Source organism: Cherax quadricarinatus, chromosome 76, assembly GCF_038502225.1.
Source record: "Cherax quadricarinatus isolate ZL_2023a chromosome 76, ASM3850222v1, whole genome shotgun sequence".
NCBI lineage: Eukaryota > Metazoa > Arthropoda > Malacostraca > Decapoda > Parastacidae > Cherax > Cherax quadricarinatus.
The window spans coordinates 9,148,197-9,174,711 of NC_091367.1; the positions used below are offsets into that span (position 1 = coordinate 9,148,197).

General features: G+C 42.8%; 1 protein-coding gene across 2 annotated transcripts in view; it reads right to left on the reverse strand.

Moving 5' to 3' along the window:
* The window catches only part of LOC128703567 (T-complex protein 11-like protein 1), a 131,487-nt gene extending 107,085 nt beyond the window's left edge, over positions 1-24,402 (reverse strand). The window contains exon 1 of one of the 2 annotated variants that reach the window (XM_053798241.2): positions 23,810-24,402. The gene's annotated coding sequence lies outside the window, so the exon portion shown is untranslated. Of the gene's footprint in view, positions 1-23,805 lie in introns of both variants that reach the window. The other variant, XM_053798243.2, reaches the window with a different exon arrangement.
* Positions 24,403-26,515: the final 2,113 nt, after the last annotated feature.

A 26,515-nucleotide genomic window follows, 5' to 3' on the forward strand; every position in this document is an offset into this window, starting at 1 on the left:
ATGTCCTGGGTAAGGTCATGACATGCTTATACCCTGGGTAAGGTCATGACATGCTTATACCCTGGGTAAGGTCATGACATGCTTATACCCTGGGTAACGTCATGACACGCGTATACCCTGGGTAAGGTCATGACATGCTTATACCCTGGGTAAGGTCATGACATGTTTATGTCCTGGGTAAGGTCATGACATGCATATGTCCTGGGTAAGGTCATGACATGCTTATACCCTGGGTAAGGTCATGACATGCTTATACCCTGGGTAAGGTCATGATATGCTTATACCCTGGGTAAGGTCATGACATGCTTATACCCTTGGTAAGGTCATGACATGCTTATGTCCTGGGTAAGGCCATGACATGCTTATGTCCTGGGTAAGGTCATGACATGCTTATACCCTGGGTAAGGTCATGACATGTTTATGTCCTGGGTAAGGTCATGACATGCATATGTCCTGGGTAAGGTCATGACATGCTTATACCCTGGGTAAGGTCATGACATGCTTATGCCCTGGGTAAGGTCATGACATGTTTATGTCCTGGGTAAGGCCATGACATGCTTATGTCCTGGGTAAGGTCATGACATGCTTATACCCTGGGTAAGGTCATGACATGCTTATGTCCTGGGTAAGGTCATGACATGCTTATACCCTGGGTAAGGTCATGACATGCTTATACCCTGGGTAAGGTCATGACATGCTTATACCCTGGGTAAGGTCATGACATGCTTATGCCCTGGGTAAGGTCATGACATGCTTATACCCTGGGTATAGTCATGACATGCATATACCCTGGGTAAGGTCATGACATGCTTATGTCCTGGGTAAGGTCATGGCATGCTTATACCCTGGGTAAGGTCATGACATGCTTATACCCTGGGCAAGGTCATGACATGCTTATACCTTGGGTAAGGTCATGACATGCTTATACCCTGGGTAAGGTCATGGCATGCTTATACCCTGGGTAAGGTCATGACATGCTTATACCCTGGGTAAGGTCATGACATGCTTATACCCTGGGTAAGGTTATGACATGCTTATACCCTGGGTAAGGTCATGACATGCTTATACCCTGGGTAAGGTCATGACATGCTTATACCCTGGGTAAGGTCATGACATGCTTATGTAATGGGTAAGGTCATGACATGCTTATACCCTGGGTAAGGTCATGACATGCTTATACCCTGGGTAAGGTCATGAGGTGGAGAGTCAAGATAAGATTTGTTCGTATTTTTAACCCTGAGTTGCTTTTCTTAATAGCAGCAGGTAGATCAATATTTGTTACCCACCATTTGTATACTTCCAGCAGGTACTGGAGTGTCTTACACACAGTACTGGAGTGTCTTACACACAGTACTGGAGTGTCTTACACACAGTACTGGAGTGTCTTACACACAGTACTGGAGTGCCTTACACACAGTACTGGAGTGCCTTACACACAGTACTGGAGTGTCTTACACACAGTACTGGAGTGTCTTACACACAGTACTGGAGTGTCTTACACACAGTACTGGAGTGTCTTACACACAGTACTGGAGTGCCTTACACACAGTACTGGAGTGTCTTACACACAGGTATTGGAGTGTCTTACACATAGTACTGGAGTGTCTTACACACAGTACTGGAGTGTCTTACACATAGTACTGGAGTGTCTTACACACAGTACTAGAGTGTCTTACACATAGTACTGGGGTGTCTTACACAGAGTACTAGAGTGTCTTACACATAGTACTGGAGTGTCTTACACACAGTACTGGAGTGTCTTACACATAGTACTGGAGTGTCTTACACATAGTACTGGAGTGTCTTACACATAGTACTGGAGTGTCTTACACACAGTACTGGAGTGTCTTACACATAGTACTGGAGTGTCTTACACACAGTACTGGAGTGTCTTACACACAGTACTGGAGTGTCTTACACACAGTACTGGAGTGTCTTACACATAGTACTGGAGTGTCTTACACACAGTACTGGAGTGTCTTACACATAGTACTGGAGTGTCTTACACAGAGTACTGGGGTGTCTTACACAGAGTACTGGAGTGTCTTACACATAGTACTGGAGTGTCTTACACATAGTACTGGAGTGTCTTACACACAGTACTGGAGTGTCTTACACATAGTACTGGAGTGTCTTACACACAGTACTGGAGTGTCTTACACACAGTACTGGAGTGTCTTACACACAGTACTGGAGTGTCTTACACATAGTACTGGAGTGTCTTACACATAGTACTGGAGTGTCTTACACATAGTACTGGAGTGTCTTACACACAGTACTGGAGTGTCTTACACACAGTACTGGAGTGCCTTACACACAGTACTGGAGTGTCTTACATACAGTACTGGAGTGTCTTGCACATAGTACTGGAGTGTCTTGCACATAGTACTGGAGTGTCTTACACATAGTACTGGAGTGTCTTACACACAGTACTGGAGTGTCTTACACACAGTACTGGAGTGTCTTACACACAGTACTGGAGTGTCTTACACACAGGTACTGGAGTGTCTTACATACAGTACTGGAGTGCCTTACACACAGTACTGGAGTGTCTTACACACAGTACTGGAGTGTCTTACACACAGTACTGGAGTGTCTTACACACAGTACTGGAGTGTCTTACACACAGTACTGGAGTGTCTTACACACAGTACTGGAGTGTCTTACACACAGTACTGGAGTGTCTTACACACAGTACTGGGGTGTCTTCCACATAGTACTGGAGTGTCTTACACAGTACTGGAGTGCCTTACACACAGTACTGGAGTGTCTTACACACAGTACTGGAGTGTCTTACACACAGTACTGGAGTGCCTTACACACAGTACTGGAGTGTCTTACACACAGTACTGGAGTGTCTTACACACAGTACTGGAGTGTCTTACACACAGTACTGGAGTGTCTTACACACAGTACTGGAGTGTCTTACACACAGGTACTGGAGTGTCTTACACACAGTACTGGAGTGTCTTACACACAGTACTGGAGTGTCTTACACACAGTACTGGAGTGTCTTACACACAGTACTGGAGTGTCTTACACACAGTACTGGAGTGTCTTACACACAGGTACTGGAGTGTCTTACACAGGATGTGACAGTCCAGCAGGTACTGGAATTCCTGTAACACATTTTTCCCCTAGGTGAATATGGATAGCAGGCTAGGTGTGCAGGGGTAGCAGGGGTACTCACCTAATTGTACTCACCTAATTGTGGTTGCACGGGTCGAGACTCAGGTCCTGGCCCCGCCTCTTCACCGAGTGCTACTAGGTCCTCTCTCTCCCTGCTCCATGAGCTTTATCATACCTCATCTTAAAGCTCTCTATGATTCCTGCCTGCACTACTTCACTTGCTAGGGGTGTAGAGAGACTTGTGCATACGTTTCTCAGCACGAGGGAATCGAACCCGGAACCTTACGAGTGTGCGACGAATGCTTTCACCAGCGAGCTACACGGCACTCCTTCCACGGGTGGACGTGTGGGTGGGTGCTGGGTGGGTTGGTAGGTAGCAAGGGTAGCCTTTTTTGGGTGGGTGGGTGGTCGGGGTGAATCCCGGACACCAAGAGTCAAGGTTGACGGGTTCGTGTGACGTCATACTTTAAGGAAACAAAATCGCATCACAATGTTGAGTCACCCTTATTACCGTTATTGTTTGTTTTCCCGTTGTCACATTAACGACCTCCGTTGCTGCTTTAGTATCCCTTTTTTTACGTTGACAGTATCTCCTTGTTTTAATTAGTGATACTGCAATATTCGTTGTTAATTAATTTCGTTATTGAACGATATCTAATATTCGTTATTTTCCACTATTATACGTTTTGTATAACTCCTATGAGATTGGCTCATTCCCATGAATATAATAATAATAATATTAATAATAATATTGTTAGTATTATTATTATTATTATTATTATTATTATTATTATTATTATTATTATTATTATTATTATTATTATTGTCTGTCCTGCCCGTGTATTAACGTTATCCACCTTTCCGTTGTCTCCGTTTACTCTTGTTTTAATATTAATTTCAGACATCTTTATTTTTTTATGTTGAAAGTTTTCATTGTGTTTATAGAAAACTATCATTGTATTGATTTAGAACACACTGAATAAGTCGGATTACTAGAACCTTCAAAACAAGGGATGCCAAGCCAATGATGGTACTTTTCAGGTCACTCGTTCTCTCTAAGCCAGACACGACTTATGTCATCTCCCACCTTAATCTTGCCACCCTCAACACCATTGTTAACGAGGAGCTGCTCAAAATATCGACTTGGATGACAGCCAATAAACTTACACTTAACACTGGCAAAACCTACTATATTATGTTTGGTAGCAGAGCAGATGTTGCGCAACTTAACATTAAGATCGACAACACTCTAATTGCCAGACATAATGAGGGCAAATTTCTTGGCCTATACCTCGACAACAACCTAAATTTCAGCACCCATATCCAACACATAACAAAAAAAGTATCCAAAACGGTGGGGATCCTCTCCAAGATACGATACTACGTACCGCAAACTGCCCTTCTCACACTATACCATTCTCTTATATATCCATATCTCACCTATGCTATCTGTGCTTGGGGTTCAACTGCAGCAACACACCTAAAGCCAATAATAACCCAACAAAAAGCTGCAGTAAGAATAACCACTAAATCCCATCCCTGGCAACACCCCCCCCCCACTCTTCATAGATCTAAACTTACTCCCTGTTCAGTACATCCACACTTACTACTGTGCAATCTACATCTACAGGACCTTAAATTCCAATATTAACCTTGACCTAAAACGCTTTCTTGATAGTTGTGACAGGATCCACATGCATAACACCAGACACAAACATCTCTATGACATTCCTCGAGTTCGACTAAACCTTTACAAAAATTCAGTGTATTTCAAAGGACCTAAAATCTGGAACACCCTACCTGAAAACTCTAGAACTGCAGACACATTCATCACTTTCAAAACTACAGTTAGAAAATATCTTATCTCCCTGATCCACCCCTACAACTAACTACATGATAACCACCTGGTGGTTCAAAATTGCACTCGCTCACCCACTGACTATAAACCCAGAAATACTAATCTTAATCTTAAAATAATAAATCCTAACTAGTCATAAGTTTGCCTATGTTACTCAAATATAGACACCTTGTATTGTGCCAAAACAAAAGCATTCACATTGCTAAACTCACAAATTATGATGTAGTCAGCCTTGATACTATAATCTGTAAGGACTTAATGTTAAGAATTAATCTAAGTCTGCTCGAAATGCCTAGCCATGCTAGGTGTCCTAGTGGCCCCCTCTGTAATTAGTATTTTATAACATGTAAACCACACAATACCCAAAACCTGTAAACCCCACATTGTAACCCTTATAGAGAATAAACTTGAATTGAATTGAGTATTGCTGTGTACTAAAGGCTTCCTGTAAGGCGAAATTGCTGAGCTGGAAAATGCAGTGATCCTTCACAGTTCGTATAGATTAAGTCGAGCACCTAAATTACTGGGAGCGTTTGAAGTCCCTAGAACTACTTCTTAGAACGTAGGCGAGAAAGATAAATCATAATCTACTCCTGGAAGATACTGGAAGGATTGGTTCCAAATCTGCACACCGAAATTACTACTAGTGGACACGGGAGGCTTGACAAACGGTGCAGGACACCTCCAATGAAAAGCAGGGGAGCGATAAGTACGCTGAGTGAGAATTCAATAAGTGTTGAGGAACCATGACTCTTCAGTTTCCTCCCTTCATGCATAAGGGGGATTATCAATAAGCCCCGAGCTGTCTTCAAGTGGGAACCCGACAGATTCCTTACAACAGTTCCTGGTCAGTTGGGTTGTGGTGCATGCGTTGGACTGCTGGCGACGGGCACTGACAGCTTGATCGATTAGGCCGCCTACCAGGAGACCTGGTCTGGGACCGGGCCGCGAGGGCGGCCACCAAAAGGAAGCCACTCCAGGTAAACGGTTGAATTTACAGGTTTAAGAGAAGTCAGGTTATCTCAAAAGCCCAGCACTGTGGATCCAGGATACCACCCACATTTACTCGCATCAAGAACACCCACACTCATGTTGAAAATGGTATAAAATGCCGTCTCACCTATAGTAGGCTTCTTCAGTCAAGTGCAGAGACAGCAGGTGTAACAGTGAAATGATGATGTAATGTCCATCAACCTTGGAGAAATAGTATTTGAGGTGGTCAGTCCCTAAGCCTGGAGAAGAGTTTAGCTGAACTCTTCTCCAAGATAGATGGACTGATTACATCCTCTTCATTTTACTACTACACCCGCTGGCTCTGTATTTGACTGAAGAAGCTTGCTATAAGAGAACCGTTTCGACAATGAAGATGCCCAACTGTTTGCACATGTGTCTTAATCATCAATACCCACACTTGATGAAACATGTCAAGAAACTGAGAAAAGTGCAGAGGTTTCCAACAAGACTAGTCCTGGAACTAAGGGGCATGAACTATGAGGAAAGATAAAAACTAAACCTGATGACAGAGGACAGAAGAACTAAGGGTGATTTGATAACAACGTACACGAAGGTACAGCTGGAAGTTGAAAATAAAGACGAGTCACAGGGATGTTAGGAAGTATTCTTTTAGCCCTAGAGTGGTCAGGAAGTTGAACAACCTGGACAGCGGAGTGGTAGAGGCACCATTAATACATAGCTTCAAGAAGAGGCACGATAAGGCTCTGGAAGCCAGGAGAATGGCTCCAATAGTCGCTAGCGAAGAGCTGGGGCCAGGAGCGGAGATTGGACCACTGTAACCGTATATAGGTGAATACACCAGTCGGCTAACACCCAGATACCTATTTACTGCTAGGTAAACAGGTGCAGTGGGGCCTACTCATATGTCTCTACCTATCCTGATTGCCAGTCACAACAGGCTACTAACACCCAGGTAACTACTTACTGCTAGGTAAACAGACGCAACAGATAGAAATAAACGTGCCTAACGTTTCCACTCGTCTGGGGATCGAACCTCTGGTCCCTTGATATGTCAAAGTGTGAATTTCTATATCCCCTGGTGTGAAGGGCTCTTGCTCCATTTCCTTAGAGCGAACTTGATTACCTCGCATTTCCAAGGTGTTGTATAACCCCTACGGGTTCAGAGTTTCCCCAGTAAATGCAACATGGCTGGTGAAGCAACGTTGCACTGGGTAAGGTCAACCTTCAGTAGGGAATGACTAGCGCATGCCAGGTTGTCCTTGTTTGTTGCGCCATTGTTGTTTTTGTTCTCACAAGTTTGTTACTTTTTTTGCGACAGGAGAAATGCGCATCATTTGTGGTAGGCTGGGAGTGGGAAACCCGCTAGTGTTTGTGTTAGGTGGAGGCTGTATTTGTTCTAACTTCTAGATGTCTTGGTTCTAGGTCTATGTTTTAGATATTTTCTAAATATCTTTGTTCTTCTAGATATCTATTTTTCTAGATATCTTTCTTCTAGATGTCTTTGTTCTTCTAGGTAGCTTTGTTCTAGATGTCTTTGTTCTTCTAGGTATCTTTATTCTAGGTATATTTGTTCTAGATATCTTTGTTCTAGGTATCTATTCTAGATATCTTTATTCTAGGTATCTTTGTTCTAGATATCTGTTCTAGGTATCTTTGTTCTAGATATCTGTTCTAGGTATCTTTGTTCTAGATATCTTTGTTCTAGATAGCTTTGTTCTTGGTACCTTTGTTCTAGGTATCTTAGTTTTAGGTATCTGTTCTAGATATCTTTGTTCTAGGTAGCTTAGTTATAGGTATCTTAGGTATAAGTATCTTTGTTCTAGGTATCTTTGTTCTAGGTATCTTTATTCTAGATATCTTTGTTCTAGGTATCTTTGTTCTAAGTATCTTAGCTTTAGGTATCTGTTCTAGGTATCTTTGTTCGAGGTATCTTTGTTCTAGGTATCTTTGTTCTAGGTATCTTTGTTCTAGATATCTTTGTTCTAGATATCTTTGTTCTAGATATCTTTGTTCTAGGTATCTTTGTTCTAGATATCTTTGTTCTAGGTATCTTTATTCTAGATATCTTTGTTCTAGGTATCTTTATTCTAGATATCTTTGTTCTAGATATCTTTATTCTAGATATCTTTGTTCTAGGTATCTTTGTTCTAGATATCTTTGTTTTAGATATCTTTGTTCTAGATATCTTTGTTCTAGGTATCTTTGTTCTAAGTATCTTAGTTTTAGGTATCTGTTCTAGGTATCTTTGCTCTAGGTATCTTTGTTCTAGGTATCTTTGTTCTAGGTATCTTTGTTCTAGATATATTTGTTTTAGATATCTTTGTTCTAGATATCTTTGTTCTAGGTATCTTTGTTCTAGGTATCTTTGTTCGAGGTATCTTTGTTCGAGGTATCTTTGCTCTAGGTATCTTTGTTCTCGGTAACTTTCTTCTAGGTATCTTTGCTCTAGGTATCTGTGTTCTAGGTATCTTTGTTCTCGGTATCTTTGTTCTAGGTAGCTTTGTTCTCGGTAACTTTGTTCTAGGTATCTTTGTTCTCGGTAACTTTGTTCTAGGTATCTTTGTTCTCGGTAACTTTGTTCTAGGTATCTTTGTTCTAGGTATCTTTGTTCTAGGTATCTTTGTTCTAGGTATCTTTGTTCTAGGTATCTTTGTTCTCGGTATCTTTGTTCTAGGTATCTTTGTTCTCGGTATCTTTGTTCTAGGTATCTTTGTTCTCGGTAACTTTGTTCTAGGTATCTTTGTTCTCGGTAACTTTGTTCTAGGTATCTTTGTTCTAGGTATCTTTGTTCTCGGTATCTTTGTTCTAGGTATCTTTGTTCTAGGTATCTTTGTTCTAGGTATCTTTGTTCTAGGTATCTTTGTTCTAGGTAGCTTTGTTTTCGGTATCTTTGTTCTCGGTAGCTTTGTTCTAGGTATCTTTATTCTAGGTATCTTTGTTCTAGGTATCTTTGTTCTAGGTATCTTTGTTCTAGGTATCTTTGTTCTAGATATCTTTGTTCTAGGTATCTTTGTTCTCGGTATCTTTGTTCTAGGTATCTTTATTCTAGATACCTTTGTTCTAGGTATCTTTATTCTAGATATCTTTGTTCTAGGTATCTTTATTCTAGATATCTTTGTTCTAGGTATCTTTGTTCTAGATATCTTTGTTTTAGATATCTTTGTTCTAGATATCTTTGTTCTAGATATCTTTGTTCTAGGTATCTTTGTTCTAAGTATCTTAGTTTTAGGTATCTGTTCTAGGTATCTTTGTTCTAGGTATCTTTGTTCTAGGTATCTTTGTTCTCGGTATCTTTGTTCTAGGTATCTTTGTTCTCGGTATCTTTGTTCTAGGTATCTTTATTCTAGGTATCTTTGTTCTAGGTATCTTTGTTCTCGGTATCTTTGTTCTAGGTATCTTTATTCTATATATATTAGATATATTTGCTCTTGATATTCCTTGTTCTAGATATCTTTATTCTAGAAGTTTTGTTCTTCTTATTTTTTTCTAGTTAATTTTTTCTCTAGATGTCTTTGATATCTAATTTTGTTATATCAGCCTCTATGTTCTTCAAACGTTGTTCTAGCTGTATTTGTTCATGTAGCTTTATTATAGCTGTCTCTGTTCCTGTAGCTGTCTTTGTTCGTGTAGCTGTCTTTGTTCACGTACCTGTCTTTGTTCCTATAGCTGTTTGTTCCTATAGCTCTCTGTTCCTGTAGCTGTCTTTGTTGACGTAGCTGTCATTGTTCACGTAGCTGTCTTTGTTCCTGTAGTTTGCTCACTTAGCTGTCTGTTCCTGTAGCTGCCTTTGCTCGTGTAGCTGTCATTGTTGTAACTGTCTTTGTTCACGTAGCTGTCTTTGTTCCTGTAGCTGTATTTGTTCACGTAGCTTTGTTTACGTAACTGTCTTTGTTCTTGCAGTTGTCTTTGTTGTGGCTGGCTGGGAGGGCGGGCAGGTATGTTCTTCAGCAATGATGGTGCCTGGTAAACACAGCTCTGCCAAAAACCCCGTCAGGACTTACCAAAAATAGGTACTCCCTTCTCCCCCCTCCCCCCCCTCTCTCCTTCCCTCCCTACCCTCCCCCCCTCTCCTTCCCTCCCTACCCTCCCCCCTCCCTTCCCTGCCTACCCTTCCCCCTCCCTACCTTGCATACCCTCCCTCCCTCCCTCCCTCCCCCCTCCCTTCCTTGCATACCCTCCCTCCCTCCCTCCCTCCCTACCCTGCTTATTCTCCGCCCCTCCCTCCTACCCTCCCTCCGCTTTATGGTTGACTAAAACTTGACAGCAGTGCAAAAAACTGGTTGATCAAACCTGCTCTTAACCGTTTGTTCCTTTATTGGGTGCCGTTGGTAACGGAGACAACGGATGTGGAGCGCTGTTGGTAAGGGACACAGCGCATTTTTGTATATAATTTACGATTTTGGTGGGACGGTGTAGAGGCATGTGAGAGCGGCTGGGAAGGTGAGTGCTCTCGTCTCACAACCAAAACGATCCAGAGTTCAGTTTCCAGGTGCTGGCTCTTGTCACCTAGCAGTCAATAGGTACCTGCGTGTCAGTTTTCCCCCACACCTGCTGGCTCTGTTCACCTAGCAGTAAATAAGTCCCTGAGAATTAGCAGATTGTTGGTAATGGTATCGTGAGGCAGGAAGGACCTTACCAACTGAAATAAGTCACTTCTTGGCTTTCTTGGGTTAACTCAGGATATTAATCCAGGCCAGCAGGCCTAGTGCATTGTCTGTGTCCACAACAGTGACTCATCTTGATATAGTTAAATAAGTAGTCAAATGTGCTTCTTACTCTTTAGTAAGAAGGAAATCTGAGCACACACTCATATATTTCAAGACGTACCACCTTAAAAGTATTCATGGTGTATGTATCAGATTAAACTACAGTATTCATGGTGTATGTATCAGATTAAGCCATAGTATTCATGGTGTATGTATCAGATTAAACTATAGTATTCATGGTGTATGTATCAGATTAAACTATAGTATTCATGGTGTATGTATCAGATTAAACTATAGTATTCATGGTGTATGTATCAGATTAAACTATAGTATTCATGGTGTATGTATCAGATTAAACTATAGTATTCATGGTGTATGTATCAGATTAAACAATAGTATTCATGGTGTATGTATCAGATTAAACAATAGTGTTCATGGTGTATGTATCAGATTAAACAATAGTGTTCATGGTGTATGTATCAGATTAAACTATAGTATTCATGGTGTATGTATCAGATTAAACAATAGTGTTCATGGTGTATGTATCAGATTAAACTATAGTATTCATGGTGTATGTATCAGATTAAACTATAGTATTCATGGTGTATGTATCAGATTAAACAATAGTGTTCATGGTGTATGTATCAGATTAAACTATAGTATTCATGGTGTATGTATCAGATTAAACTATAGTATTCATGGTGTATGTATCAGATTAAACTATAGTATTCATGGTGTATGTATCAGATTAAACTATAGTATTCATGGTGTATGTATCAGATTAAACTATAGTATTCATGGTGTATGTATCAGATTAAACTATAGTATTCATGGTGTATGTATCAGATTAAACTATAGTATTCATGGTGTATGTATCAGATTAAACAATAGTGTTCATGGTGTATGTATCAGATTAAACAATAGTGTTCATGGTGTATGTATCAGATTAAACTATAGTATTCATGGTGTATGTATCAGATTAAACTATAGTATTCATGGTGTATGTATCAGATTAAACAATAGTATTCATGATGTATGTATCAGATTAAACAATAGTGTTTATGGTGTATGTATCAGACTAAACAATAGTGTTTATGGTGTATGTATCAGGTTAAAACTATCATAATAATCATGGTATATACATACCATCAATTAATTTAGGTAGGTGGATACATTTTCAACATTTTTCTAGGCTTGATGAAAATTCCTGCGAGTGAAAGGTAGCCTTAGTAAATTTCGAAACGTTGCAAACATGTCCACCATTTAGCTTAATGCCATTAGCGGATCGCTGGAAGCAACAGCCTCGCTGACCAGTCAACATGTAAGCTTGGTCAGACACTGTGAGCTTAGCTGAGTGCTGATATACAGCAGTTCTAACAACCAGAGTTTTCACTCAGTATTTTGAAGCCTCGCCTTATATTATCAACTTTGTGTAATTGTTGTTGAAGACTTGTACTACTGTAATTGTTGTTGAAGACTTGTACTACTGTAATTGTTGTTGAAGACTTGTACTACTGTAATTGTTGTTGAAGACTTGTACTACTGTAATTGTTGTTGAAGACTTGTACTACTGTAATTGTTGTTGAAGACTTGTACTACTGTAATTGTTGTTGAAGACTTGTACTACTGTAATTGTTGTTGAAGACTTGTACTACTGTAATTGTTGTTGAAGACTTGTACTACTGTAATTGTTGTTGAAGACTTGTACTACTGTAATTGTTGTTGAAGACTTGTACTACTGATGTTGAAGACTTGTACTACTGATGTTGTTGAAGACTTGTACTACTGATGTTGTTGAAGACTTGTACTACTGTAATTGTTGTTGAAGACTTGTACTACTGATGTTGAAGACTTGTACTACTGATGTTGTTGAAGACTTGTACTACTGATGTTGTTGAAGACTTGTACTACTGATGTTGTTGAAGACTTGTACTACTGATGTTGAAGACTTGTACTACTGATGTTGTTGAAGACTTGTACTACTGATGTTGTTGAAGACTTGTACTACTGATGTTGTTGAAGACTTGTACTACTGATGTTGAAGACTTGTACTACTGATGTTGTTGAAGACTTGTACTACTGATGTTGTTGAAGACTTGTACTACTGATGTTGTTGAAGACTTGTACTACTGATGTTGAAGACTTGTACTACTGATGTTGTTGAAGACTTGTACTACTGATGTTGTTGAAGACTTGTACTACTGATGTTGTTGAAGACTTGTACTACTGATGTTGAAGACTTGTACTAATGTTTGTTGAGGGACGCAATGTTTGACTATAGCGTTATCCTAGCTTAAATCTACATATGTTTTATATATGCCTATAACATCTGGGTGTCCTCCTGATGGTCTTTTGACCATTGTAGAAAAAATAATTATACCCAAAAACTATGTAAACACTAACTTGACATCGGGTGGTGTATTGGCTTACCCTACTGCACTTACTCTTATGCAGGCGACTCTCACACACATAGGTCAAGCACCTCTTGTGTGTTTTTATACTTCCTATTTCTATTTCATCCTTCTCTTTCTCATCCTCCTATTTTTCTTTGTCGCCTCTTGCTCTTTTGTCTCTTTTAGTCTCTTCTTCTTTCATCCTACATCTTTCAGTTCCCTCCTCTCTTAGTCACAGCTCACCACTTCCTTCTTGGCTCCTTCAGCTTCACAACGTCCTTTCCTCCCCCCGTTTCCCTCATCCCCCCCTCCTATCTTCCCCTTCCACTCCTCCCATCTTCCCCCTTCCCCTCCTCCCATCTTCCCCCTTCCCCTCCTCCCATCTTCCCCCTTCCCCTCCTCCCATCTTCCCCCTTCCCCTCCTCAAGGTGACTCACTCTCCAATACACTGATTCATCCTCATAACCGCTGGCCTGGATGAGGGAGTGGCGGAGGCAGGATCCATACACAGCTTCAAGAGTAGGTATGATAGGACTCGAGAGGGCAAGGCACAAGTAATGCCGGCGATTGTAATATCTGTAGGGCCAGGAGCTGCGACCCAACACACTCTCGGAGCTGGAAGAGTGTGGACCTAGTAGCGATCAGCGAAGAGGCGGGGCCAGGAGCTGTGAATCGGCACCTGCAACCACAAATAGGCGAGTACACCTTCACAACGGGTATAACAAGGGTTGCAAGCTTACGTGGGTTGACCCAACAACCGACAGCAGGTGTGTCTGGGAGTCACCTTGCAACACCGCACCAACAATGTCGACTCATACAAATTACTGCAGGAAATATGCAGCTCGCAACGTCTCGGGGCAGATCTAGAATCACTCTTAGAAATATTCTCTGTCACATGTATTGATTTTGAAAATTTATGCATAATGATAAATGGTAACTAGTTTTGACACTAAGGTGAGATACGAGATTTGTAAGTCTAATGTGAGTATTTGTGATTGTGTTAAATTTTGACTTATCTTAAGTAGTTTTAATGTTAAAAGATGTCAGTGATACTGGTCTTTAGTTCAGTGCTTCTTGTATGTTAACCTCTGCTTGTGTATCGGGACCACCTGTGCAGTTTCTAGCTGTCTGGTAGTTTTCCCGTCTTCTGTGACATACAAATCTTTGCTATAGGTTCACACAATTCTTCCGCTCTTTTCAGTATCCATTGTGATGTGCTCGCAAGCTCCATGGCTTTTGGTGTGTCCAATTCTTTATTATTAGTTTCGCTGATTCCTTCTTTCGTATATGAATTCTATCAACTTTTTATTGGTTAGCCCTGTCTTCCCTGCTGTCTGGCACCATCCCTGTCTTCCCTGCTGTCTGGCACCATCCCTGTCTTCCCTGCTGTCTGGCACCATCCCTGTCTTCCCTGCTGTCTGGTACCATCCCTGTCTTCCCTGCTGTCTGGCACCATCCCTGTCTTCCCTGCTGTCTGGCACCATCCTTGTCTTCCCTGCTGTCTGGCACCATCCCTGTCTTCCCTGCTGTCTGGCACCATCCCTGTCTTCTATGTGAATATCTCCTTAATATCATGTTCATTTTTCCACTATAATCTACCTTGTCCATAATTACTATCACATTTGCTTTCTCTGTTTCGTAAGATGAAGTCTAGGATCTTTCTTTAATTCATGGTAGATTATAGTGGAAAAAAGGAACATGTTATTAAAAGACGGGGGAACTTAGTGCCTCTTAAATCTTTTGTTTAATTCATCGCTTACCTCTATCATCTATTTGTACTTCCCCCTCTTTCTTCAGCTTTATTACCGGGTCTTATACAATCGTCTTCCTTGTGTGGTTATATAGTAGTTTTGTCCTCTGTGTTCTGTACTTTTTCTATGCTCTTTGCTTCTTTATTTGGGCTCTGTAATTTGCCTTCCCACACTTGATAAATAAGAACCTTACTGTAATTTCTTAGCACTTTTTGACGAGGTCCTCCGTATGGCGGGGTGTGTGACCGTTCAGTTCTGTCCCACTGGATTTCATTTAGAAAATCTCTCATCCCTGCATAATCTCCTCTGCCAAATATTGAAAACTAAGCACTGTGTGGTCACTAGTTCCTATTATCAACCCCTATTCTATTTCTCCTATGTCAGAGTCACTTAGGGGAAATATCTGATCAAGTCGAGTTAGTTCATCCTCTGGCATCATTTTTTTTGTTTCTTTGACATGTTGGATCATGAAATTTTCCATTATTGCCCCATCTGTTTTGCTTTTCATGTTTCCAAACCTTGTGTGTATTCTAGTTCTCCCAGTGTGTGTATACTCACTTAGTTGTGGTTGCAGGGGTCGATTCATAGCTCCTGGCCCCGCCTCTTCACTGGCCGCTTCTGTGTCACTCCCTGCACTATGAGCTTTATCATACCTCTGCTTAAAGCTATGAATGGATCCTGCCTCCACTACATCGCTTCCCAAACTATTCACTTCCTGTGTGTGTGTGTGTGTGTGTGTGTGTGTGTGTGTGTGTGTGTGTGTGTGTGTGTGTGTGTGTGTGTGTGTGTGTGTACTCAACCTATTTGTAGTTGCAGAGGTTGATTCACAGCTTCTGGTTCTGCCTCTTCACTGATCGCTACTAGGTCCACTCCGTGCTCCAAGAGCTTTATCGTACCTCTTTTTAAAGCTGTGTATGGATCCTGCCTCCACTACACACTCCACTTTGAAAGATTACTTTGAACGATTACTTTGAACGATTACTTTGAACGATTACTTTGAAAGATTACTTTGAACGATTACTTTGAAAGATTACCTTGAAAGATTACTTTGAACGATTACTTTGAAAGATTACTTTGAACTATTACTTTGACAGATTACTTTGAACGATTACTTTGAAAGATTACTTTGAACGATTACTTTGAAAGATTACTTTGAACTATTACTTTGACAGATTACTTTGAACGATTACTTTGAAAGATTGCAATGATTTACAGTGAAAACTGAATAAAAATTTCCTCCGAGCGCCTGCGCCATATGGCTTAGAGAGAAATTAGGTATTTTCACCTGGGTTTTCTGCAAGCCAGCGGCAGGCTGGTACCGCAAGTGGCTAGAAGAGGCGGCGACAACACCAGGAACCGGATGTCGTGTCCGGTTGGAGTGGGAGAGGGGGGTTAAGGGGAGATATGGCCGTGATGTTCGAAATACTCCAGGGCGTAGAGAGTGTACAAGTGTAGATTATTGTTAGATCAAGGGGGTGTTAGATCAAGGGGGCGTTAGATCAAGGGTGTGTTAGATCAAGGGGGCGTTAGATCAAGGGAGCGTTAGATCAAGGGGGTGTTAGATCAAGGGGTGTTAGATCAAGGGGGCGTTAGATCAAGGGGGCGTTAGATTAAGGGGGCGTTAGATCAAGGGGGTGTTAGATCAAGGGGTGTTAGATCAAGGGGGTGTTAGATCAAGAGGGTGTTAGATCAAGGGGGTGTTAGATCAAGAGGGTGTTAGATCATGGGGTGTTAGATCAAAGGGTGTTAGATCAAGGGGGTGTTAGATAAGGGGGTGTTAGATCAAGGGGGTGTTAGATCAAGGGGTGTTAGATCAAGGGGGTGTTAGATCATGGGGGTGTTAGATCAAGGGGTGTTAGATCAAGGGGATGTTAGATCAAGGGGTGTTAGATCAAGTGGGTGTTAGATCAAGTGTGGTGTTAAATCAAGGGAGTGTTAGATCAAGTGGATGTTAGATCAAGTGGATGTTAGATCAAGGGGGTGTTAGATCAAGGGGTGTTAGATCAAGGGGTGTTAGATCAAGGGGGTGTTAGATCAAGAGGGTGTTAGATCAGGGGGGTGTTAGTTCAAGTGGGGTGTTAGATCAAGGGGGTGTTAGATCAAGGGATATTAGATCAAGGGGGTGTTAGATCAAGGGGGTGTATAATGGTGGCTTGTTGATGAATAACACACGTGGACAAGCAAGCAACACCTGGGTGTCTTCGGTGAGAGGGGGACTGACAGCATGACACACAACAGTCTTGAGATAGCCACAGAGGCTGACAGATAGACAACAGCCTTGAGATAGCCACAGAGGCTGACAGATAGACAACAGCCTTAAGATAGCCACAGAGGCTGACAGATAGACAGGGAGACACAAGAGCCTTGAGATAGGAAGAGACAGAAGTCTCAGTGGAGAGTTAAAGGCTGACAGCAAGATAGTCAAGAGGGGCAGAGAGCCAGACGTGTGAAGGAGAATGTTAGCAGTGTGTGTTTGCTGCAATCAATACTTGCAACATTTGCAGGAGTCACGAGGTATAACTGACCTAAACACTGCATGCAGGGGTCACGAGGTATAACTGACCTAAAACCTGCATGCAGGAGTCACGAGGTATAACTGACCTAAAACCTGCATGCAGGAGTCACGAGGTATAACTGACCTTCACACTGCATGCAGGGGTCACGAGGTATAACTGACCTTAACAACATTTCCAGGGGTCGCGAGGTATAACTGACCTAAACACTTGCAGGGGTCGCGAGGTATAAAGGAGGTTGAGGTAATCAGTCCCAGGGACTGATTACCTCAATCTCCAGCCGATCTTCACTATTTTTCCTCGTATTGGACTGATAAAGCCACTGTGTGGCGAGACGTTTCCTCAATAAAGATACCCAAGTGTTGCACATGTGTCTAATTTATCAACTTATCGGTTCACTGACCCATTTATCTACAATAATGTTTTGACGGTTTTTACGATGTATAATGTAAGCAAACAACCTAGGTACTTCTAGCGGCCCGTGACACAACCTGTGTACTTCTAGCGGCCCGTGACACAACCTGTGTACTTCTAGCGGCCCGTGACACAACCTGTGTACTTCTAGCGGCCCGTGACACAACCTGTGTACTTCTAGCGGCCCGTGACACAACCTGTGTACTTCTAGCGGCCCGTGACACAACCTGTGTACTTCTGGCGGCCCATGACACAACCTGTGTACTTCTGGCGGCCCGTGACACAACCTGTGTACTTCTAGCGGCCCGTGACACAACCTGTGTACTTCTAGCGGCCCCTGACACAACCTGTGTACTTCTGGCGGCCCGTGACACAACCTGTGTACTTCTAGCGGCCCGTGACACAACCTGTGTACTTCTGGCGGCCCGTGACACAACCTGTGTACTTCTGGCGGCCCGTGACACAACCTGTGTACTTCTGGCGGCCCGTGACACAACCTGTGTACTTCTAGCGGCCCGTGACACAACCTGTGTGCTTCTAGCGGCCCGTGACACAACCTGTGTACGTCTAGCGGCCCGTGACACAACCTGTGTACTTCTGGCGGCCCGTGACACAACCTGTGTACTTCTAGTGGCCCGTGACACAACCTGTGTGCTTCTAGCGGCCCGTGACACAACCTGTGTACGTCTAGCGGCCCGTGACACAACCTGTGTACTTCTAGCGGCCCGTGACACAACCTGTGTACGTCTAGCGGCCCGTGACAAAACCTGTGTACTTCTAGCAGCCCCTGACACAACCTGTGTACTTCTAGCGGCCCGTGACACAACCTGTGTACTTCTAGCGGCTCGTGACACAGCCTATGTACCTCTAGTGGCCCGTGACACAACCTGTGTACTAGTGGCCCGTGACACAACCTGTGTACTAGTGGCCCGTGACACAACCTGTGTACTAGTGGGCCGTGACACAACCTGTGTACTAGTGGCCCGTGACACAACCTGTGTACTAGTGGCCCGTGACACAACCTGTGTACTAGTGGCCCGTGACACAACCTGTGTACTAGTGGGCCGTGACACAACCTGTGTACTTCTAGCGGCCCGTGACACAACCTGTGTACTAGTGGCCCGTGACACAACCTGTGTACTAGTGGGCCGTGACACAACCTGTGTACTAGTGGCCCGTGACACAACCTGTGTACTAGTGGCCCGCGACACAACCTGTGTACTAGTGGGCCGTGACACAACCTGTGTACTTCTAGCGGCCCGTGACACAACCTGTGTACTAGTGGCCCGTGACACAACCTGTGTACTAGTGGCCCGTGACACAACCTGTGTACTAGTGGCCCGTGACACAGCTAATCCATACTCCAGTATATTCCGGCTAATTTAACTCGGTATTACAGTATTTGCGTGTCTAGTATTTTTCTTCCTTATTTTTATTGTCGATGTCGTCGTTATTTGTGTTGTACAGTGTTAATTTTGTTGTAGATATTATGGCCCGAAACACACATCTCCGTGTTATTGTCTTCTCTGTTCTGAACAGTATATTATGTCAGTTAAACTTTGTATGTAGATAAAAGGCTCGGTGAACCGACAAGTTGGTAAATTTAGACATTTGGGTATCTTTAATGAGGAAACGTTGCGCCACACAGTGGCTTCATCAGTCCTATACAAGGAATGATGGAGATCAGAAGGAGTTTGAGGTAATCAGTCCCTCAGCCTGGAGTCGATGTAATCAGTTCATCAATGTGATCTTCACCATTCTTCTTTGTGTAAGACTGTTGAAGCGTATGTGTGGCGAAACGTATGTGTGGCGAAACGTCTCCTTAATAAAGATACCCAAGTGTAACTACGCAAAGCAATAAAACTTTATTTTATTTTATTTGAGTTGATGGCTGTGTGACCTACAAGATCACTGTGACCTACAAGATCACTGTGACCTACAAGATCACTGTGACCTACAAGATCACTGTGACCTACAAGATCACTGTGACCTACAAGATCACTGTGACCTACAAGATCACTGTGACCTACAAGATCACTGTGACCTACAAGATCACTGTGACCTACAAGATCACTGTGACCTACAAGATCACTGTGACCTACAAGATCACTGTGACCTACAAGATCACTGTGACCTACAAGATCACTGTGACCTACAAGATCACTGTGACCTACAAGATCACTGTGACCTACAAGATCACTGTGACCTACAAGATCACTGTGACCTACAAGATCACTGTGACCTACAAGATCACTGTGACCTACAAGATCACTGTGACCTACAAGATCACTGTGACCTATAAGATCACTGTGACCTGACCTACAAGATCACTGTGACCTACAAGATCACTGTGACCTACAAGATCACTGTGACCTACAAGATCACTGTGACCTACAAGATCACTGTGACCTACAAGATCACTGTGACCTACAAGATCACTGTGACCTACAAGATCACTGTGACCTACAAGATCACTGTGACCTACAAGATCACTGTGACCTACAAGATCACTGTGACCTACAAGATCACTGTGACCTACAAGATCACTCTGACCTACAAGATCACTCTGACCTACAAGATCACTGTGACCTACAAGATCACTGTGACCTACAAGATCACTGTGACCTACAAGATCACTGTGACCTACAAGATCACTCTGACCTACAAGATCACTCTGACCTACAAGATCACTCTGACCTACAAGATCACTGTGACCTACAAGATCACTGTGACCTACAAGATCACTGTGACCTACAAGATCACTGTGACCTACAAGATCACTGTGACCTACAAGATCACTGTGACCTACAAGATCACTGTGACCTACAAGATCACTGTGACCTACAAGATCACTGTGACCTACAAGATCACTGTGACCTACAAGATCACTGTGACCTACAAGATCACTGTGACCTACAAGATCACTGTGACCTACAAGATCACTGTGACCTACAAGATCACTGTGACCTACAAGATCACTGTGACCTACAAGATCACTGTGACCTACAAGATCACTGTGACCTACAAGATCACTGTGACCTACAAGATCACTGTGACCTACAAGATCACTGTGACCTACAAGATCACTCTGACCTACAAGATCACTGTGACCTACAAGATCACTCTGACCTACAAGATCACTGTGACCTACAAGATCACTCTGACCTACAAGATCACTCTGACCTACAAGATCACTGTGACCTACAAGATCACTGTGACCTACAAGATCACTGTGACCTACAAGATCACTGTGACCTACAAGATCACTGTGACCTACAAGATCACTGTGACCTACAAGATCACTGTGACCTACAAGATCACTGTGACCTACAAGATCACTGTGACCTACAAGATCACTCTGACCTACAAGATCACTGTGACCTACAAGATCACTGTGACCTACAAGATCACTGTGACCTACAAGATCACTCTGACCTACAAGATCACTCTGACCTACAAGATCACTGTGACCTACAAGATCACTGTGACCTACAAGATCACTCTGACCTACAAGATCACTGTGACCTACAAGATCACTGTGACCTACAAGATCACTCTGACCTACAAGATCACTGTGACCTACAAGATCACTGTGACCTACAAGATCACTCTGACCTACAAGATCACTGTGACCTACAAGATCACTCTGACCTACAAGATCACTGTGACCTACAAGATCACTGTGACCTACAAGATCACTGTGGCCTACAAGATCACTGTGACCTACAAGATCACTCTGACCTACAAGATCACTCTGACCTACAAGATCACTCTGACCTACAAGATCACTGTGGCCTACAAGATCACTGTGACCTACAAGATCACTGTGACCTACAAGATCACTGTGACCTACAAGATCACTGTGACCCACAAGATCACTCTGACCTACAAGATCACTCTGACCTACAAGATCACTGTGACCTACAAGATCACTCTGACCTACAAGATCACTCTGACCTACAAGATCACTGTGACCTACAAGATCACTGTGACCTACAAGATCACTGTGACCTACAAGATCACTGTGACCTACAAGATCACTGTGGCCTACAAGATCACTGTGGCCTACAAGATCACTGTGACCTACAAGATCACTGTGACCTACAAGATCACTGTGACCTACAAGATCACTGTGGCCTACAAGATCACTGTGACCTACAAGATCACTGTGACCTACAAGATCACTGTGACCTACAAGATCACTGTGACCTACAAGATCACTGTGACCTACAAGATCACTGTGACCTACAAGATCACTCTGACCTACAAGATCACTGTGACCTACAAGATCACTGTGACCTACAAGATCACTCTGACCTACAAGATCACTGTGACCTACAAGATCACTGTTCTCCGTAAGTGTCAGAAATGATAAACTTTGTTTCTACTAAGTATGGTTTAGACTTGATACAGAGAAAGGCGACAATATTGATATATTTAGTGGAATGCCGCTGGTTATGCTCTGTATAAGCAGAAGCCGCTCTAGTTCATTCCATGTATTGGTCAGTACATCCAGTGTGACTTTTTCAGTGTCATCAATTATTCTGTCTCGGAGAGTTTTAATGTCACTGTGCTGGTATCTGGTGAGCAGCCCTTCAGTAACCACCCGCAGTAAGGAGTTTTGTCAAGCCTGGAGAGCGAAACGTTGCCACAATAAAAATGTCGCATTAATTGCAGGTGTGTCCTTTTACCCAACATATTGTGGGTAATTCTACCAAGATTATTACAATAAGTAATTAACACGGGGGCAGGAAGGGAAGGAATGAGGGGAGGGAAGATGTGACAGGAGATTGGAGAAGGCACGACATGTGAAAGGAGAGAAAACAGGTAAGAGTGTTGGGAGACACCTGTCATTACCCAGTACCGAGGTGAGTCATTACACCCTGTGCAGTGCTGGCTGGTTGTCTGTTGCTGCCTGAGTGTGTGTCAGTATGTGTGAGGTGTCTCTTCTTCCCTCCCTCCCTCCCTCCCTCCTGCCTCCCTCCTTCCCTCCCTCCTGCCTCCCTCCTTCCCTCCTGCTTCCATCCCTCACCCCTTCCCACCTCCCCTCCCTCGTTTCGACTGTACTTGAGTGGTGTCTGGAAATACGATACACTGTCCATGATGACACACTGACTTTCTTGCGTTATCCTGGGTAGCTAACCCTCCGGGTTAAAAATCCGAATAAAATCTTATTTCCGAGGCCAGGTCATGGACCGGGCAGCGGGGGCGTTGACCCCTGAGACACCCTGCATGCATCTCTCAGCATTCTCTGCTTGCCTAACATGTGGACAGAAGCTAACATTTTCATTACTTTAATATGTTTGTAATCCAGCACGTTATTGCACTCACGTGAAGTTGTAAACCCGTGTGAATCATACTGCGTGCACACGGTGGTTCTGCAGGTTCGATCCTCCGCTCTCTACCCTCACACTAAATACGGTGGACGGGTCTGCATTTCTTGGCATGCGGGATAATTTTATTAATATGATAGTGTATTATGTACTCTCTTGGTTGTGGCTTCAGGGGCTGGGCTCTAGCACTTGGGCCCGGCTCTAAAAAACTGATCGCTCGGTGTGATAGCGCCCCTAGGTATGAAGCTCTACGCGGAGCGGGACGTCGTTTGGTAAAGCTCTGTACAATAGAACATGAAACAACACAGAGCGACAGACGACTTGATTATGCTCTACATATATTGACTCGTGGGTTTTTCTAGGGTTTATTGACTTGTGGATTTTTTCTGAGCTTATTGACTCGTGGGTTTTTCTAGGGTTTATTGACTTGTGGATTTTTTCTGAGCTTATTGACTCGTGGGTTTTTTCTGGGTTTATTGACTAGTAGGTTTTCTGGGTTTACTGGCTCGTAAGTTTTTCTGGGTTTATTGACTAGTGGATTTTTCTGGGTTTATTGACTCATGGTTTTTTTTCTGGAGCTATTGACTCGGGTTTTCCTGGGGTTATTGACTCGTGGGTAGAAGGATTCTTGAGGCACCATCCACTTCCTCAAATCAACCTTAATGACTCTTAACACTTTACCGCTTCCCCACTAATAATAATAATAATTATAAACAGGAACTAACATACATACTTACTGTTAGCAGCAGCCCGAAGCTCCTGTTGATTTTCTTATATACGCCAACGGTAAAATGTTTTTTTCTGTTGCCTGTTGAGAGGGTGCAATTCTTTATCTTGTGGCACAAGTGTACAGTACACCCGCAAGAATGTTTGTGTCACAAGTCTGTAGGCTAGTTCGTACGCCCATACAGATTTACCGGTTTATTACTAATGAGATTACATTCGTACGAGGCGCTTGTATAGTTGGGAGAACGGCCGCGAAGGTGTCTTGGAGTAGGAACGTGAGTCCACGGGTTTAGGAGTGATGTGTCTATGTGTGGACGCGTGGGGGATGACTGCTGTGTGTTGCGGCAGGAGAGCGCACTGAAGTGGACCTGACTCCTACGCCAGTTATCCTGGCTCCCTGACAGGGTTAACCGACCCGATTTTTTATTAATTTGGTAATCACGAATTTTGGACAAATTATAGATTTTTTTTATAATTTAATGAACCCTACTTTCGGACAAGTGAACCCGGCTTCACGGACAAATTTTCCAACCCGACTCCCCGAGAGGAACGAGCTTACGGGAAGACGGCTCTCCCGACACTGACACAAGCAAGGGGTCACACCTGCCCACCACACCATAACAACCACGCACTTGACGCACCAGTATAAATAGCGAACTTTGCTACCTCTAAGTTCGACGTCTAAGAAATGGGTAATCATTATTGCTTATTAGAGTTTTTCTTCAGTCTGTGGTGGGTGCGGGGGTAAAGATAGGGTTGTTAATATAGTGATGGGTTACCTGCTGGTGTGTGATGTTTGGGAGGTTGGACAGAGGGAAGGGACATGTCTCCGGCGCCAGTAGTGTGCCACGCTGGTCCCTTGCTTGGCATTCTTGGCACAGAGTGGGGAAAACCAGTTAGTGTTGGCACTGGGGAAAGAGAGACGCACACAAACACACATTGAGGAGAGAATAAAGGAACTGAACCCCGTCGACTGGGAAAGAGAGGTGTACTGTTGAGAGACATGATTACGACATACAAGATATTCTGAGGAATTGCTAGTGTTGATAGAGGTAGACTGAAATGCGAGGACCAGGAACACGTACATGTAGATGGAAAATAAATTTTTAGAAGAGTCACATAAACGTGAGGAAGTCCTTTTTTAAGTCTGAGTATAGTAGTGAATTATAGCGAACTGAATATAGTGGAATTAAACCCTATACGCAGCTTTCAGAGTAGGTATGATAAGGAAGAGTGACATTACAAATATCGTGCAAGGAAAAAGACCTGAGAGTAAGCATCACACCAAACATATCACCAGAAGTACATATCTCAGATTTTCCCTCCACGTGATCTTTAATTGTAAACGCAAAGCAGACATGATACATCGCAATGTCAGGAACCAAGACGTCAGTATACTTTAACTATAACTAACAGGGCTCCCAGTCAACACAGCATCCCCCACCCTATAGCAGTCCCACATCACCTTCATTGTTGTTACATTTGACCCAAAGTTGTAATAATAATAATATTTCAACAAGTACATGATACAACTTATATAGACCATAGCTGACATAAGTGACATACTATATAGAAAGCCCCTTGTTATGCAGAGCATTTCTGGTAGCTTAGGTTAATTTTGTCCCCAAGATGCGACCCACACCAGTCGACTGACACCCAGGTACCTGAAGAATGAGAGACTTGTGCAACATTTGGGTAGAAAACTAGGAGAAGCTTGAAGCAATTAGTCCTCGTTTTCTACCGTTTTTCTTTGTGCTGGACTGATGAAGCCACTGTATGGCCAAACGTTTCCTCAATAGAGATACCCAATAGAGATACCTAATTTATCAACTTGTCGGTTCTCTGAACCATTTATCTAGACAACTAGAAGTTTGCCCACTTGTCTACAGGATCACAAATCTACCTGTAGGATGGATAACATCAGTAACGTATATGTGTATAACACCACAACTTCCTCTCATTCTTAATAGCGTGAGATAAAGTCAAGCTACTGTTCCAGAACTATAAAGTTAAGCGTAGTTGCTTGGAATAATCAACATAAATCTTAAAAACCTCACCAAACAAAAGACGAGCATGCTCACTTTATAAAGCAATCCACGTAACGCACGTTGTCTTACAACAAAGGAGATCTAGAGTGGTCCAGCTGCTTGCCTTCACCCGTGATGTATTTGACATCTGCATCCCCGCTGACTGTTGTACATGTTGGTATCATATCTGTTATGTAATCCCGTGAAATGTTGTACCAATAAAGGATGTCACTGCCATTTCAATTACCTTATTTTTCGGCATATAAGGCGCACACAACAAGTAGCCATTTCAGTTGCTGTATTTTCCGGCATATAAGGCGCACAAGTATCATAACTGTCAGTCAGTAATCAGGTATGCTGGGTTTATTGACTCGGGTAGGCTTTGTGTTACGCTAAAACGTAACCCTTGAAGACTACGTCTTCTGTACTCGACTGAAGAAGCCTACTGAGTAGGCGAAACGTTTCGGAATAAAGATATCTAACTGTTGCACATATGTCTTACTTTTCTACATTATCCTCGTACTGCATAAAAAAAAATATCTGAATTTGAATTTTCAAGTCAACTGAAGAACGAAAACGTCGTCATAAGTTGGTGTCCCAAGAGCGGGTTTTTTTTTGCGTACCGGTCCATCTACGTCGTTATCACTTTTTCTTCATAAGTGTTTGAAGACTTAATTCCTGAATGTGCAT